The sequence below is a fragment of the Nicotiana tabacum genome, chromosome 22 (assembly GCF_000715075.1).
Source record: "Nicotiana tabacum cultivar K326 chromosome 22, ASM71507v2, whole genome shotgun sequence".
Taxonomy (NCBI): Eukaryota; Viridiplantae; Streptophyta; class Magnoliopsida; order Solanales; family Solanaceae; genus Nicotiana; species Nicotiana tabacum.
Window position 1 is genome coordinate 216,203,746 of NC_134101.1, and position 16,674 is coordinate 216,220,419.

The following is a 16,674-nucleotide window of genomic DNA, read 5'->3' on the forward strand; positions in this document are numbered from 1 at the left end:
CACTACTACGGTGGTCGTCATATGTATGGAGTGATTAGGCTGTTTGTGGACTATTGTGGGAGGCTCAATATGTTTATTATTGATGTTGTTTGGGCTGTTTGGTGATTGTTTTGAATGGTGTGAGGTCATATATATAGGGGAGGTGCTGTCCGTTTCATCGTAAAATAGGTTGTGGTCGATACATAATAGTTATGACGCTTAAATGATAACGATAGTATCGTTTCTCTTATTGTAGACTAAGGAGTTTTGATAATTGCATAGCTTGAGATTGGGGCAGTATATACAAGGTATGTGAGGCTATCCCTTTCCTTCTTTTGCACGACTCCGATTGTACATAATGTAATGAACGAGCTTCCAAGATACTCTACTCTTAGAAGCTAGCAGTACTTACATTGTTTTCCCTCTTATGGAACGATTGATGTTAATGTTGCTTCTCTTATTCTTATGTTATCAATGTTGTTGGTACTTCCTGATTCTTATAAGGTTTATAGTGAAGAGTTAGTCCTAATAACGTGTACAGAGGATACCGACCTTACGTCACTCCGAAAGGTTTAGAATGTGATTCCATGAGTCGAGCATGCATTATATATATGTATCTATTTTACTCTACCGAGCCACGCTATAGTTGGCCGAGTACGGCACCTATTGTGCAACCACTGATCAGTTGGGTTTTACCGAGCTCCACGTGGCCGGGTACGATTCTACCGAGCCTTGTGATGGCCGGGTACGTTTTTTTACCAAGCCTATTATGGCCGGGTACGATATGATGATGATGATGATGCCTACAAAGGCGAATGTTTTAAGGGTTTATGTATTTATACATATGTATCATGCATTTCATGTAAGTAGCCCTCAGAGGTACTAAGATGTTACAGGTTGTATATTTTCTATCCTTGCTTATATTACTGATCGTATTTATGGTTCCCTGCCTTACATACTCAGTACTTTATTCGTACTGACGTCCTTTTATTTGTGGACGCTACATGTCGTGCTGCAGGTCCTGATAGACAGGCAGGTGCAGCTCCCCCACCACAGTAGGCTGTCCAGTTTAGCAGTGATTGGCGAGATCCCTTCTCCGGACTTGCCTTGGTCTTGTATGCATTTTTGTTATAGACATTATGGGTATGTCGGCGCCCTGTTCCGGCTATGTTGCAGCACTTATGTTCCTTTAGAGGCTCATAGACAGGTGTCGACTCATGTATAGTTTGGTATGCCTTGTCGGCTAGTTTTTGTTGTGTAGTCTTTCATAATAGCGTGGTAGCTCATACCTTATATGTAGTTTCTTGATTGTCTGGTCATCCTCTGCTATGTATGTTCATGCCGTCATATTTTATTGCTGGTTGTCCATGATCCAGGTCTACCATTTATATTGATCTCGTCAGCCCTAAAAGATAATAATGAAGGTTAGATGAAATGTACGTTAGTGCTCGACAAGGGTGGTCGGGTGCTAGTCATGGCCCTCCAGTTTGGGTCGTGACAAACTTGGTATCAGAGCAAGTCTATCCTAGGGGTTGTCTATGAGCCGTGTCTAGTAGATTCTTAATTATGGATGTGTAGCGTGCCACATTTATAATCAGGAGGCCACATGACATCTAGGGTTGTTACCTTCTTCCTGAATCTAGATCGTGCGTAGAGTTGAGTCGTAAGTGTTCGTCTCTAATATTCACCTTGTTTTTTTCAGTGATGCCTTCGACTAAGAAGCAAACGATTAGTAGACGGCTTGATACAGCAGCGGGAGAGGGTACCAGTCAGGTGCCCCAAGTCAGAGCAGGACAAAGTGAGGCTCAAAGTGAGATGCCCTCTCATACCTCATCTACTCCATCTCCTCCAGAGGATATTAGAAGGCACCCAGCGCCTCCAGTTCCTCCGTCTGGCACTCCAGACCAGGATATGGGGAGTGCTTTGTAGTTATTGACTAGCTTGGTAGCTGCTCAGGCTCAGAGGCAGAATACAGGTGCTGCTGAGAAACCAGTTAGTACAAGAGTTCGTGATTTTATTAATTTAGACCCTCCAATGTTTACCGGATCAGACCCCAAGGAGGACCCACAGACTTTTATTGACCAGGTTCATCGTACACTTCGGGTTATGCATGTTAGTGATACAGAGGCAGTAGAGTTGGCTTCTTATCGGCTACGGGATTTAGCGATTCTCTGGTATGATAGTTGGGAGAGATCCAGGGGTTCGAACCCTCCTCCAGCTGTGTGGAAGGAATTTTCTGAGGCCTTTCTTCGTCACTACTTGCCAGTTGAGATATGACGAGCTAGAGCTGATAAGTTCTTGAACCTTAGACAAGGTAATATGAGTGTGCGAGAGTACAGTATGCAGTTTGATTCTTTGGCAAGGTATGCTCCCATATGGTAGCCGAGATGAGTGATAGGGTGCATATGTTCGTGAATGGGTTGGGACCACATCTGATAAATGAGTGTATGACAGCCTCCTTGGTGGAGGGCATGGATATTTCCCGTATTCAAGCTTATGCCCAGACCCTAGAGGATCGTAAGCACTAGCAGAGGGTAGTTAGGGAGCAGGATAGGGGCCAACATAAGAGGGCGAGATTTGCAGGGTATTCTGATGACTTCAGAGGCAGCATCAGGCCACAGTTTTCGAGGAGTTCGGCGCCACCTGCAGCTAGTGCTCCTCCACAGTTTCAGAGGCCTCGATATGATCGATCCTATTCTGGTCCAGGTCAGAGTTCGCGGGTATCTGGCTGGCAACATCATAGGGATACTAGTCAGATGAGACCCCCAATGCCACATTGTGATCAGTGCGGCAAGGTCCACTTTGGATTGTGTCGTCGAGGTTCTGATGTATGCTATTCGTGCGGACAGCCTGGCCATATGATGCGGGATTGTCCTAATAGAGGAGGTGATGGTATGGCTCAGCCGACTGGATCTGTGTCTAGTTCTTCCTCATCAGTTCGACCTCCAGCACGGGGTTTTCAGCAGTCGACAGGTCATGGTAGGGGTAGAGGTGCAGTGCTGAGTTCGAGTGGTGCTCAAAATCGAACCTATGCTCTAGTAGGTCGATAGGATCTGGAGTCGTCTCCAGATGTTGTTACAGGTATTATATCTGTGTTTTCTTATGATGTATATGCGCTGATTGATCCGGGATCTACATTATCATATGTTACACCCTTTCTGGCTAATAAGTTTGGCATTGAACTTGAATTGATAAGTAAACCCCTTGCGGTATCTACTCCGATAGGGGATTCTGGGATTGCTAGAATGGTATATAGAGGTTGTACTGTGATGATTTGTAGTCGACAAACCTCGGCAAATTTATTTGAGTTAGAAATGGTTGATTTTGATGTGATAATGGGAATGGACTGGTTGGCCTCATGCTATGCAAATGTTGACTGTCGTACGAAGATGGTTAGGTTCCAATTTTCGGGTGAACTCGTCATTGAATGGAAAGGGAACGTTGCTACACCGAAAGGTAGGTTTATTTCCTATCTTAAGGCAAGGAAAATGATCTCAAAAGGTTACATTTATCATCTCGTTCGTGTTAGGGATGCGGAGGCGAAACCGCCTACTTTACAATCAATCCCTGTGGTCAACGAATTCCCAGATGTTTTCCCAGATGAACTCCCAGGCCTTCCTCCTGAAAGGGAGATTGAGTTTAGCATTGATGTGTTGCCTGACGCTCAACCGATCTCTATTCCTCCATACAGAATGGCCCCGGCAGAGTTGCAAGAGTTGAAGGTGCAGTTGAAGGACTTGCTGGATAAGGGCTTTATTAGGCCTAGCACTTCACCTTGGGGTGCACCAGTCCTATTCGTGCGGAAGAGAGACGGGTCGTTACGGATGTGTATCGACTATCGACAGTTGAATAAGTCTACTATAAAGAACAAGTATCCACTTCCAAGAATTGATGACCTGTTTGACCAACTCCAGGGTGCCAAGTATTTCTCCAAGATTGATTTACGTTCAGGGTATCATCAGGTGAGGGTTAGGGAGAAGGATATTCCAAAGATGGCCTTCCGGACAAGATATGGGCACTTTGAGTTCTTGGTGATGTCGTTCGGGCTAACAAATGCCCCAGCAGCTTTTATGGATCTCATGAATACTATATTCAGGCCCTATCTTGATGTGTTCGTGATTGTATTCATTGATGACATTCTAGTGTATTCTCGTTCGGAGGCGGAACATGCGGGCCACTTGCGGATAGTATTACAGACGCTTCAGGATCGTAAGTTATATGCTAAGCTCTCCAAATGTGAATTCTGGCTGAACTCAGTAGCATTCCTTGGCCATGTGATATCTGATGAGGGTATTAGTGTCGACACTTAGAAGATCGATGCAGTAAAGAATTGGCCGAGACCTACAACACCATCAGAAGTCTGCAGCTTCCTAGGGCTAGCAGGATATTATAGGCGGTTTGTAGAAGGATTTTCCTCTATATCATCACCATTGACTAAGTTAACACAGAAAGCTACCAAATTCCAGTGGTCTGACACTTGTGAACGTAGTTTTCAAGAGCTGAAGAATCGATTGACATCTGCACCAGTGCTCACTCTTCCTGAAGGAACAGAAGGTTATGTGGTATATTGTGATGCCTCAGGTATAGGTTTGGGGTGCGTATTGATGCAGCGTGGGAATGTGATTGCTTATGCATCAAGACAATTGAAGAAGCATGAAAAGAATTATCCAACCCATGATTTGGAATTGGCTGCAGTAATATATGCTTTGAAGATATGGCGGCACTACTTATACGGCGTCCATGTTGACATCTACACAGATCATAAGAGTTTACAATACATCTTCAAGCAGAAAGAGTTGAATTTGAGGCAGCGTAGGTGGCTTGAATTATTGAAAGACTACGAACTCGAGATATTGTATCATCCCGGTAAAACCAATGTTGTGGAAGACGCTCTCAGCCGTAAATCAATGGGAAGCTTAGTACATATTGAGGCAGGTAGATGGGGGTTGATTAAAGAGCTTCATCAGCTAGCCAATATGAGAATCAGATTGTTAGACTCTGATGACGGAGGTGTTACTGTACAGAATACATCAGAATCATCTTTGGTAGGCGAGGTAAAAGCATGACAATATGAAGATCCTATCTTAATACGATTAAGAGAAAGCATTCAATAGTGTAAAAGTATGGCTTTTGGGATCGGAAAAGACGGGGCATTGAGATACCAGAGCCGATTGTGTGTGCCTAATGTGGCAGGGTTGCGAGAGAAGATTATGAATGAGATTCATCAATCCCGATATTCCATCCATCCCGGCTCGACAAAGATGTATCATGATGTCAAGGAGCAGTATTGGTGGGATAATATGAAGAAGTCTATTGCAGAATTTGTAGCCCAGTGTCCCAATTGTCAACAAGTAAAGATAGAACATCAGAAACCCGGTGGATTGCTTCAAAATATAGAGATTCTGACCTGGAAGTGGGAGGTGATTAATATGGACTTCATTATTGGATTACCTCGCTCTTATCATAAGTTTGACTCCATCTGGGTGATAATTGATCGACTTACAAAATGTGCCCATTTTTTGCCAGTGAAGACAACTTACACGGCTGAAGATTATGCGAAGTTGTATATCAAGGAGATTGTTAGGCTTCATGGTGTACCTGTATCTATTATATCAGACCGAAGAGCTCAATTTACGGCTAACTTTTGGAGGTCTTTCCAGAAGGGTTTAGGCACATAAGTAAATCTCAGCACTGCATTTCATCCGCAGACTGACGGACAGGCTGAACGTACCATTCAGACACTGGAAGATATGCTACGAGCATGTGTTCTAGATTTTAAGGGGCATTGGGATGATCATCTTCCACTCATAGAATTTGCCTACAATAATAGCTACCATTCCAGTATTAAAATGGCCCCATACGAGGCACTATACCGGAGGAGATGTAGATCACTAGTTGGATGGTTCAAAGTCGGTGAAATAGAATTATATGGGCCAGATTTGATTCACCAAGCTATTGAGAAGGTGAAAGTGATATAGGAGCGATTGAGGACAGCACAAAGCAGGCAAAAATCTTATTCTGATGTCCGACGTCGTGATCTAGAGTTTGAGGTTGGTGATTGGGTTTTCCTGAGGATCTCACCAATGAAGGGTATTATGCGTTTTGGGAAGAAAGGTAAGCTGAGTCCAAGGTATATCGGGCCATATAAAATTCTTCGACGAATTGGACAGGTTGCTTATGAGTTAGAATTGCCATCCGAATTGGAATTTGTCCACCCGGTATTCCATGTATCTATGTTGAGAAAATGTATTGGAGACCCTTCTCGAGTCGTCCCTATCAAAGATGTACAAGTTACAGAGGGACCTATCATATGAATAAGTGCCAGTGGCGATATTAGATCGGCAAGTCCGCAAGCTGAGAACAAAAGATGTAGCTTCCGTCAAAGTATTGTGGAGGAACAAAAATATGGAAGAAATGACATGGGAAGCAGAAGAGGAGATGAAGTCTAAATACCCTTACTTATTCCAGAATGAAGATAACAAGGATGCTGGTGGAAGACAGGATACATTGGAAGGTGAAACGGCTCTATGAGGTAAGCAATAATTTGAGAATACTCCTCCTTAATACAAAATGGTGATATGTAGATAATGTAAATATGCATAATGCTTTGTGTAGCCTTGTGAAGCCATATGTTGGGCTTAATTACTTGCAAGTTTTGCTAGTGACCATTTTATAGGGGAAAATTGATCGAAAATTTCCATTGGAATCCACGATGATTTAAACTCCCCATAAACCCTTACATTCGAGGACGAATGTTCCTAAGGGGGAGAGGGTGTCACAACCCATATCCACATGTGTTAGTTCATGCCATATATTAGTTAACATAAATACAAGAAAGAATTATCTTTGAGATGATAAGAAGTCAATCTTATTGGTCTTAAGTGATACAAGAGTGTATAAGGGTGATTAACAAGTATTAGAAGTTAAATGAATCAAGGATGTTGTAACTCGTATTTTCAAGTAATCTAGCGGTGCTTAATACACTCAAGAGTTCATTTATTAAGGTATTTTAATCATATAATATCCGTATCATAAGTCTTGAAGTCAAACGAGTTATGAAACAAAAGTCGACAAAAGTTATCACAACTTGGGTTCATAATTTTACTTAAACATTAGGTCAAATGTTTCTAATCTTTTCTCCTAATTTAAAAGGAATTACGGGGTGATATACCAACCAAATTAAAGATCTATGAGTCTAGTTTCCAACACATTAAACCGTTCATCGATACGATCTCGGAGTAGAGAGATATTCGCGTTTTCGCGAGACTGCGCCAAGCACCTCTCTATGGGGCCCACTAAGGCGGTTTAAGATATTTCGACCTATATAGGATGCCTCCAACCCATTTTAAGTCATTTCTTCTCACTATATTCAGACCTTAGAACCCTAGGAACATCCTCTCAAGGTTCTCTCAAGATTCAAGACCCAAAAAAGGGGCAAACAACACAAATCAAGTGTCGGGAATTCCGTGGCGCTAGTAAATCTCTTGTTCTTCTTGTTGTTGCTCATTTTTGTGTCGTTCCAGCTCGTGTGGGAGGTTGTTTTAAAGGGTTTATGTTCTGTAAATACTCCCTCATGTTCTTAATATCAATCTTAGGTGATTTCAAGCCTTCTAAAGTGATTCTAGTGCCGAAAAACACTAATTGATCGCTAGTTTCGGTTTTTTGTTGTTGTGGCAGCACTAAAGTGATTCTAGAGCCGAAAAACACTAATTGATCGCTAGTTTCGCTTTTTGTATAAAGGTAAGGAACCTCTTAATCTATATGTATTTAAGATTATCCAAGTTGCGGCTAAGCCATTGAAGCTAGAACTTGTGAAATATATATCGAAAGGCTTGGTAGTAATGTTATTGTTTTGTGGACTGTTTTGCGTTGTTGTTGAGCTGCGTATTTTACTACTGTTTTGTGGAGTTTTGGAGGAGGAAGGGTGTGGAGAAACACCATATATATGTAGGGTTATGGGCTGATAGTTATTCGTAACATTTCCAGGTTGTTTGACACGACTACGGTGGTCGTCGTATGTATGGAGTGATTAGGCTGTGTGTGGACTATTTTGGGAGGCTCAATATGTTTATTATTGATGTTGTTTGGGCTGTTTGGTGACTATTTTGAATGGTGTGAGGTCATATATATAGGGGAGGTGCTGTCCGTTTCATCATAAAATAGGTTGTGGTCGATACATAATAGTTATGACGCTTAAATGATAACGATAGTATCGTTTCTCTTATTGTAGACTAAAGAGTTTTGACAATTGCATAGCTTGAGATTGGGGCAGTATATACAAGGTATGTGAGGCTATCCCTTTCCATCTTTTGCACGACTCCGATTGTACATAATGTAATGAACGAGCTTCCAAGATACTCTACTCTTAGAAGCTAGCAGTACTTACATTGTTTTCCCTCTTATGGAACAATTGATGTTAATGTTGCTTCTCTTATTCTTATGTTATCAATGTTGTTGGTACTTCCTGATTCTTATAAGGTTCATAGTGAAGAGTTAGTCCTAATAACGTGTACAGAGGATACCGACCTTATGTCACTCCGAAAGGTTTAGAATGTGATTCCATGAGTCGAGCATGCATTATATATATGTATCTATTTTACTCTACCGAGCCACGCTATAGTTGGCCGGGTACGACACCTATTGTGCAACCACTGATCAGTTGGGTTTTACCGAGCTCCACGTGGCCGGGTACGATTCTACCGAGCCTATTATGGCCGGGTACGATATGATGATGATGATGCCCACAGAGGCGAATGCTTTAAAGGTTTATGTATTTATACATATGTATCATGCATTTCATGTAAGTAGCCTTCAGAGGTACTAAGATGTTACAAGTTGTATATTCTCTATCCTTGCTTATATTACTGATCGTATTTATGGTTCCCTGCCTTACATACTCAGTACTTTATTCGTACTGACGTCCTTTTATTTGTGGACGCTACATGTCGTGCTGCAGGTCCTGATAGACAGGCAGGTGCAGCTCCCCAACCACAGTAGGCTGTCCAGTTCAGCGGTGATTGGCGAGATCCCTTCTCCGGACTTGCCTTGGTCTTGGTATGCATTTTTGTTATAGACATTATGGGTATATCGGGGCCCTGTTCCGGCTATGTTGCAGCACTTATGTTCCTTTAGAGGCTCATAGACAGGTGTCGACTCATGTATAGTTTGGTATGCCTTGTCGGCTAGTTTTTGTTGTGTAGTCTTTCATAGTAGCGTGGTAGCTCATACCTTATATGTAGTTTCTTGATTGTATGGTCATCCCCTGCTATGTATGTTCATGCCATCATATTTTATTGCTAGTTGTCCATGATCCAGGTCTACCATTTATATTGATCTCGTCATCCCTAAAAGATAATAATGAAGGTTAGATGAAATGTACGTTGGTGCTCGACAAGGGTGGTCGGGTGCTAGTCATGGCCCTCCAGTTTGGGTCGTGACAGCTAATAAAATATCGTCCACGTAAAGAAAAAGAATTACAAACATCCCATTGGACTTCTTCACATAAATGCAATGGTCTTCATCGATCATGGTGAAATCATATGAGATCACCTCCTTGTGAAATCTCAAATACCATTGTCTTAAAGATTGCTTCAGGCCATAAATAGATCTTTTCAATTTACAGACCTTCTTGTCTTGGCCTTTAACGATGAAGCCTATAGGTTGTTCCATGTAGATTTCTTCGTTTAGTTCTCCATTGAGAAAAACTGGCTTCACGTCCATTTGATGTAATTCCAAATCCAAACGTGCAACAATAGCCAAAAGTAAGCGAATTGAGGTAAACTTCACAACTGATAAAAATGTTTCCTCATAATCTATTCCAGCTTCTTGAGTATAGCCTTTTGCCACCAATCGTGCCTTGTATCTTTCTATTGACCCATCCGCTTTGCGTTTAACTTTGAGAACCCATTTGTTCCCAATGGCTCTATGCCCAAGAGAAAGATCAACTAGATCCCAGACTTTGTTGGTTTTCATGGACTCTAATTCTTCTTTCATTGCTTTCATCCACTCATCTTTTCCAAGGCTCGATAAAGCCTCAATCACATACTTTGGCTCATCCATTTCCGTGGGAGATACCAAGAAAATATAATCTTCAAATTAATAAGTACGTTTAGGTATATTTTTCCTGGTACTCTTTCGTAGTTGGAATTCAGGTTCGTCAGAAGGATTTCGGGATTGAGAGTTCCCACTCCCACTCGGATTAAGAATAAGATCTTGATCAATTTGATTATCAACTGTGTCATAATACACTTGCTGACTATTTGAGTTCAATATTTCATAAAGAGGCTCTACATTCTTTACCTCGCCCTTCTTTGGAAAATCATTTTCCAAAAATGTGACATCTCGCGATTCAATCTCTGTAACACTTCCATCCTCTAATTCACCAATGAACACATACCCTTTGGAGTGTTCTGAATATCTTCTAAAAATATATTTCTTACCTTTTGGACCTAATTTACCAAACTTGCTAAAAGAATCTTTTACATATGTAACACAACCCCAATGTTGTAAATCCTTTAAGTTTTGTTTATGATCAGTCCATAGCTCATAAGGCGTGGAAGAAACTGATTTAGAAGGTACTTTATTCAATATATAAGTTGCAGTCAATAACGCATCTCCCCAAAAGGAGATAAGTAAATTCTACTGCGCCATCGTGGACCTTATCATGTCCAGTAGTGTTGTATTCCTCCTTTCTGCTACACCAGGTGTGTATGAAATAGTTAACTATTTGGTGATTCCCTTTTCATAGCACAATCCTTCAAATTCTTTTGAAATATACTCACGCCCTCTATCGGTTCTTAAGGTCTTAATCCTTTTGTCTAATTGATTCTCAACTTCATTCACATATTTCTTTAAGCATTCAAGTGCTTCATATTTATGAGAGATCAGATAGACATAACCAAAGCGTATAAAATCATCAATGAACGTAATGAAATATAAAGCATCAGACCTAGCCTTCACATTCATTGGACCACAGATATTAGAATGAATTAATTGCAATGGAAAATGAGCTCTCTTAGCCTTTCCAAATGGTTTACATGTAATCTTTTCGGCAAGACAATTTTCACAAGTTGACATTTCAATTTTAGAGAAAGGACCTAGATGTCCTTCCTTAGCCAATCTATTCATTCGATCCGACCCTATGTGACTTAATCTTGCATGCCATGTAATAACTTTAACATCATTGTTACTAGAATCACATGCCATAACACAACGGTCAACATAATAGTTATACGTAGAAGGATTACAATCTAACACAATAAAACCATTATAACGATGTCCAAAACCATAAAAACATTGTCTTGAGTAATTCTAAGACCACTGCGACTAAAGTTCAAATTGAAATCTAAATCTAGAAGAACAGACACATATTCTAAGTCTCGTTGAATCTCTAGAACATATATGACGTCATGCAATATCAAAGATTGGCCACCACGCATGTCCATTCTGCAAGTGCATATCCCTTTGATTTCAAGCTTTGCATTGTTTTCCACATATACATGCTTTGATCCAGGTGGAACTCGACGAATCTCTATAAATGCTTCTCTATCGCGGCTCACATGGTTGGTGGCCCCTAAGTCTACAATCCACACAAGATAAGATTCGGTTAGTAAAACAGTGCTAGAAACATATATAGCACTAAGAGATGCGCTTTGAAATGCTACCTTTTTCAGCTTAGTGCACTCACGAGAAAAATGCCCTGGGACTTGGCAATTATAACACTTCATCTTGCTCTTGTCTTTCTTCTTGTAGAACCATTTTCCTTTCTTGGAATTTGGCTTGTTTCTTTTCGTGGAGGGTCCTTCTTCGGTCTCCTTACCCTTTCTGTCATTTTTCCAGTTTCTCTTGCGCTTGAAGCTTAATTTCTTTGTACCACTTGATTATGCCACAAAGGCATTAGATACAGCTTTAGCATCACCAAGACGCTCGTCTTCAAGCTCCACATGACGGGCAACTTCAGCAAAAGTTTTGATGCTATCATTGTGGATCAAATTAACCTTCAAATGTTCCCAATTATTGGAAAGACCGAATCACTGCCTGAACCTGCTGCTCATCAGAGAAAACATGGCCAGCGCTTTTGAGTTGAGCAATCATATTTGACATCACCCTTAGATGTTGCTTAAAATCGTGATCATGACATTTTTTGTACGTGTCAAACTTGATTGTTAGTTGTCGAAGGCGAGTCACAGTCGTACCCCCATATGCCTCTCTTAAAAGTGCCCACATGACTTGAGCAGTAGGATATTGCTCACATTCATGGATGAGATCATCAACAACTGAACTTACAATAATTCCACGTGTGCTGGAATCTTTTTTTCCCTTCAAATATTGTAAGTTTCCAGATCTCTCCTATTGTTGGGCAATGTTACCCTCCCCTGCGTGACTCATAACATGGTTAATACTTTCAAGAGCATCTTGCTCTTTGAGTACATACCACATCTTACGACTCCAAATATCGTAGTTTTCATCATTCAGTTTGTCACCTTTGTTCAAGTCGGCAATGATACTTTTTGATGTCATGTCTGTTATTAGAGATAATTTTACAAGTTTAACTCAACAATATATACTTCAGTTAATTTATGCATGTGATTACACACTCAAGAAAATTAATTATAATATTAATTCTACATTTAGTATAGAATCGAACGGTCACTACATTTCCATTCATCATCTATATCTAAATATTTTTAATTAATATTAAAATTAGTTCTTAGTGTGTACTTTATTTCAAGTCTCAATCCATTACAAAAAGATATAATAAACAATGTATGTAATTAGTGAGACAAATAACATAATATAAATTTCATTAAGATAAAATACATAATAACAATTTACATGTTTGCTAGGACATCCATATATACCAATCGAACACTAACTCTTGCTCATATATGCTAAAAGGTGCACTAGGCCAAACATCTTGATAAATCTCAGTTAAAATTTTACTCCAAGGCACTCGAAAAGAGTCCGCTAAAATAGCTAATGCTTCCCAATCAGTAATTTGTATATAATTAGCCAATTCAACTCTTTTTATCTTAATAAGGTGTACATGTTCAAGAATGGAAACATCAGGACTCATTTTAAATTCCTTAAACTCCTTAAATTTCTTTTCTCTTCCCCTTCGTTCAGCCCTTCGATCCCTTAACTCATTTTGTCTCGCCCTTGGGACATTCCTGATGACTTCGGGCTTCGAGTCTAAATCATTACAGAAGTAAGTGTCACACCTTCTTTTTACTACACCCTCCGGAAAGAGTGTATAAGGGAGTTTTTTCCAATTTAAGTGATAATCGAAACGGGGTTATTTTATTTAAAATTCAGAGTCGCCACTTGGGATAATTTTATGGTGTCCCAAGTCACCAGTTCGAATCCCGAATTGAGGAAAAGATTGACTCTGTATTATAGTCCGCAAACACAGAAATCCGGGTAAGGAATTCTGTTAACTCAGGAGAAAGTGTTAGGCATTCCCAGGTTCCGTGGTTCTAGCACGGTCGCTCAACTGTTATAATTGGCATATTATCTGATTTTAACACATGTTTTAACCCATGGTTCAATTTTAACTTTATAAACTCTTTTATTTAATTGTTTTTTTTTTAGGAAAGATTCAACGTCATCTAAAACGCATCTTGAACCACGTCACGTAAATGCACCTGCGGTCCACGATACATTTTATCTAACGTTGTTGAGATTTGGATTTGGGTCACATAAATGTGCACCCGAATTTGGATATTATTGTATCATGACTATGCCACGGGAACCGTACCCATAGCCACGATGATTTATTATTAAACGCGCCTAAAGCAGACTAGGATGTTCATAATTATTTATTTTCTAAGTTTGAGGATTGTCGAGAAGATCGCAAGTACTGGGAATCATTTGTGGATGAAGTGTACATTAACTATTGGAATTTTTGACAAATCACCTTCATTCATAATTTTAAAACTCAATTATGTCACCTAACAAATTGACAACAAACAAATTTTTGAATAAAACTAAGACAGTAGGAGCAACCACTACCTTTCAATAAATTCATTCTTAAATACTCAATGTCCCTTAAACTCTAAGATTAATAGAAATTAAATATGCGTCTAACAATTATATCTATTTGTAACTAGGATCAAAATCAAACCAACAAAAGATTAAAGCATCATAGGGCAAATGGAAAGAAAATCTTAACACTCAAATTATTAATAAATGGCCAAAATGTTTTAAACCTAAAGCGAAACTTTACAGCAAACTTAATCAAGAAATTATACCAACTCACCAAGTCAATAACACCCAAAACAAAGAAAAAGAAAGAAACAGAAAGAAAAGGATTAGCTTTAAATCAACCAAGAGAACTAACCAATTTCCCTCGCCCACTGCCGACACACTTTGCCTTCAAATTTAATTTCTCGAACATGATTCTCACTGGGTATAATTCTTATGGTAGAATGGGCTTTCCACACAGTGAATGAAAGGAAAGTGTCTACTCAAATTTGGCTAGGCATCGATTGCACAAGCCTCTAAAGTGTCAAAAAACATTCAGCTAGACCCTGCTCTTAGCTAATGACTGAATCAAGAAGTTGAAGCGGTCAAATAAAGACAAAGATGAAGGAGGGAGCTCGGCTAAACAGTTCTTTATTGATTTTCCACTTAAGAAGTCTTACAGCAAAATTGCTTACAAGAAAATGGAATCGTCTAACAACAACATTAAAAACCGACGGCCCTCGACTGGAATTTCATGACTTCAGACGACATACTAGACTTCAACTTTAGTTGGGGAGTTATACGACATTGGGGTGGGATTTATGTGATTGAAGAATGGAATTGCAGGCATGTTTTTGGAATTGGGGGGTCAATGGTCGTTTTTGTGCGATGTTTAATGAAAGATATTGAAGGATCAAACTTTTGTTTCTTTGACAAATGGAAGTTCCTCCCTAAAAGGCTGCCATTCTTTTTAGGGTGTAGGTCTTTTATATAGGGGTAGGGATTGGGTTAGGAGTATGGGCGTAGGAATTATGGGCTAGGGAATTTGGCCAAAGACTAGAAAAATAGAGTACAAGATTTATAAAGACGGGATAAACCAATCCTAAAACTAATTCATCCTTCTAAAATTATGTACAATTATAATATAAAAATTAAAATTAATTTTAATTAATTGAACTAAACTATAAAACATAAAATCATTTTTTGTGTTTTCAAGATTATATAAAAATAAAGATAAGGTACTATTTTTGTATATATTTTTTATTTAAATTTACGAAAAATACGTAAACTAAAATATTTTTTTGTAATTTTTATTTTTAGTGATAAAATAAAGCAAAAGAGTAAAAATGAGTTTAAATAGTTATATTAAGCCTAAATTAAATATTTACGTGCTAAAAAATAAAAAATATTTGGGAGGGTCAAAAATCACATGTCTACAGTAAGTCCTGCGACGACGTACCCTTCTACGTTGTCCCCTCCCTTGACTTCGAGAACTCCCACTTGAAGTAATTCGAACTTGTCCCTGTTCAGCCATATTTGAAATAGGACCAAGGAAACAATAAGAATGGCTACAACCATCCAATGTGACAGCATATATCACAATTACTTGTAGAAGTATATTAATCGAGGGATTAAGACTAAACTTATTTTTAATATTAAGAGACAAGCTTAGGGATTTAGACTAAATTTGTTAATAGAAACTAAATCTGATTCTATTCTTCAACTTTGCAGCCACAACCAATGGTATTAACAACACTTACTTGTCTACCAACAGCAAACCAACATTAGTTACATAGGACCATTGAAAATCTGTAACTTTAATGAGATCTTCTATTTCTATCTTTCTTACTGTTCTTAAAACAAATAGGTTGACATAGTAGCTGCAATGAATACTATTGTCTTTTCCTTTTTCTAGTTATTTTAGGGGCAATGATTCAGAAAGCCATATCATTGATTTATTCTGTTAACTATTAACTTGAACAATAAATGGCAAAGATCAGATCACAATTTCATATATTTTAAAGTTAAAGTCTCACTTACTTTAGCATCAAGTAAGTAGCAAGATTCTTTTTGTCCCAACACAAAATTAATATTAAAATAGACATGATGCAGATTTTTAGGAATTAATCATGACTTTAAAAGAAATCCATTAAAATAAACTATACTAATATGGAAGTCACTCCAATCACATCGATTGTGAAGCCTTACTTTAAAGTTTAGGAGACAGTAATTTATCAAAATACTGTTATCCTAATTTGGTATGAAACCAGTATAAACAAAAAAAAACTGCAAAGGGAATTACTTTGAAACAAGCAAAAACTTAAGCAGAAACTTTTTTTTTGACTTGGAAACTTTTAAAGGGAGAGGCTCATATGCGCTATTCTATTGTCTGATTGTCAGACTTGGTGAAGACCCAAATTCTAAGTGATTACGAGAAGTTTGGATCAAAATTGAAACTTGTCATTGGAAACAATTAGGAGGAAACAACGTAGGCTCTGATACCATTATTAGTTAAATTTGAGTAACAGGAACAAAGAATTTGTGTACCTGTTAACAACAGCGGAAGATTTTTGCAGAATCTATTTCAATCAATTGCCCGAATCTGATTTCGTCTCTCTTGAAAATAAAATTTTTGTTCACGAATTAAATACCTTTTTCTTTCTTTTACTGTGTTTCTATCTTTGTAGAGAGATTAACGCAATGTTTTTTTTTCTCTGAAGAAGGGAGCTTTGA

At 38.9% G+C, this 16,674-nt stretch overlaps 1 long non-coding RNA gene across 1 annotated transcript; it reads right to left on the reverse strand.

Moving 5' to 3' along the window:
- Positions 1-11,231: 11,231 nt before the first annotated feature.
- Positions 11,232-15,063, reverse strand: LOC107789372 (uncharacterized). Its single transcript, XR_001648831.2, has 3 exons — positions 14,318-15,063; positions 11,643-12,500; positions 11,232-11,557 (listed from the first exon to the last, which is right to left on the reverse strand). It is a non-coding gene; the product is annotated as an uncharacterized LOC107789372 (long non-coding RNA).
- Between the last annotated feature and the right edge of the window lie 1,611 nt (positions 15,064-16,674).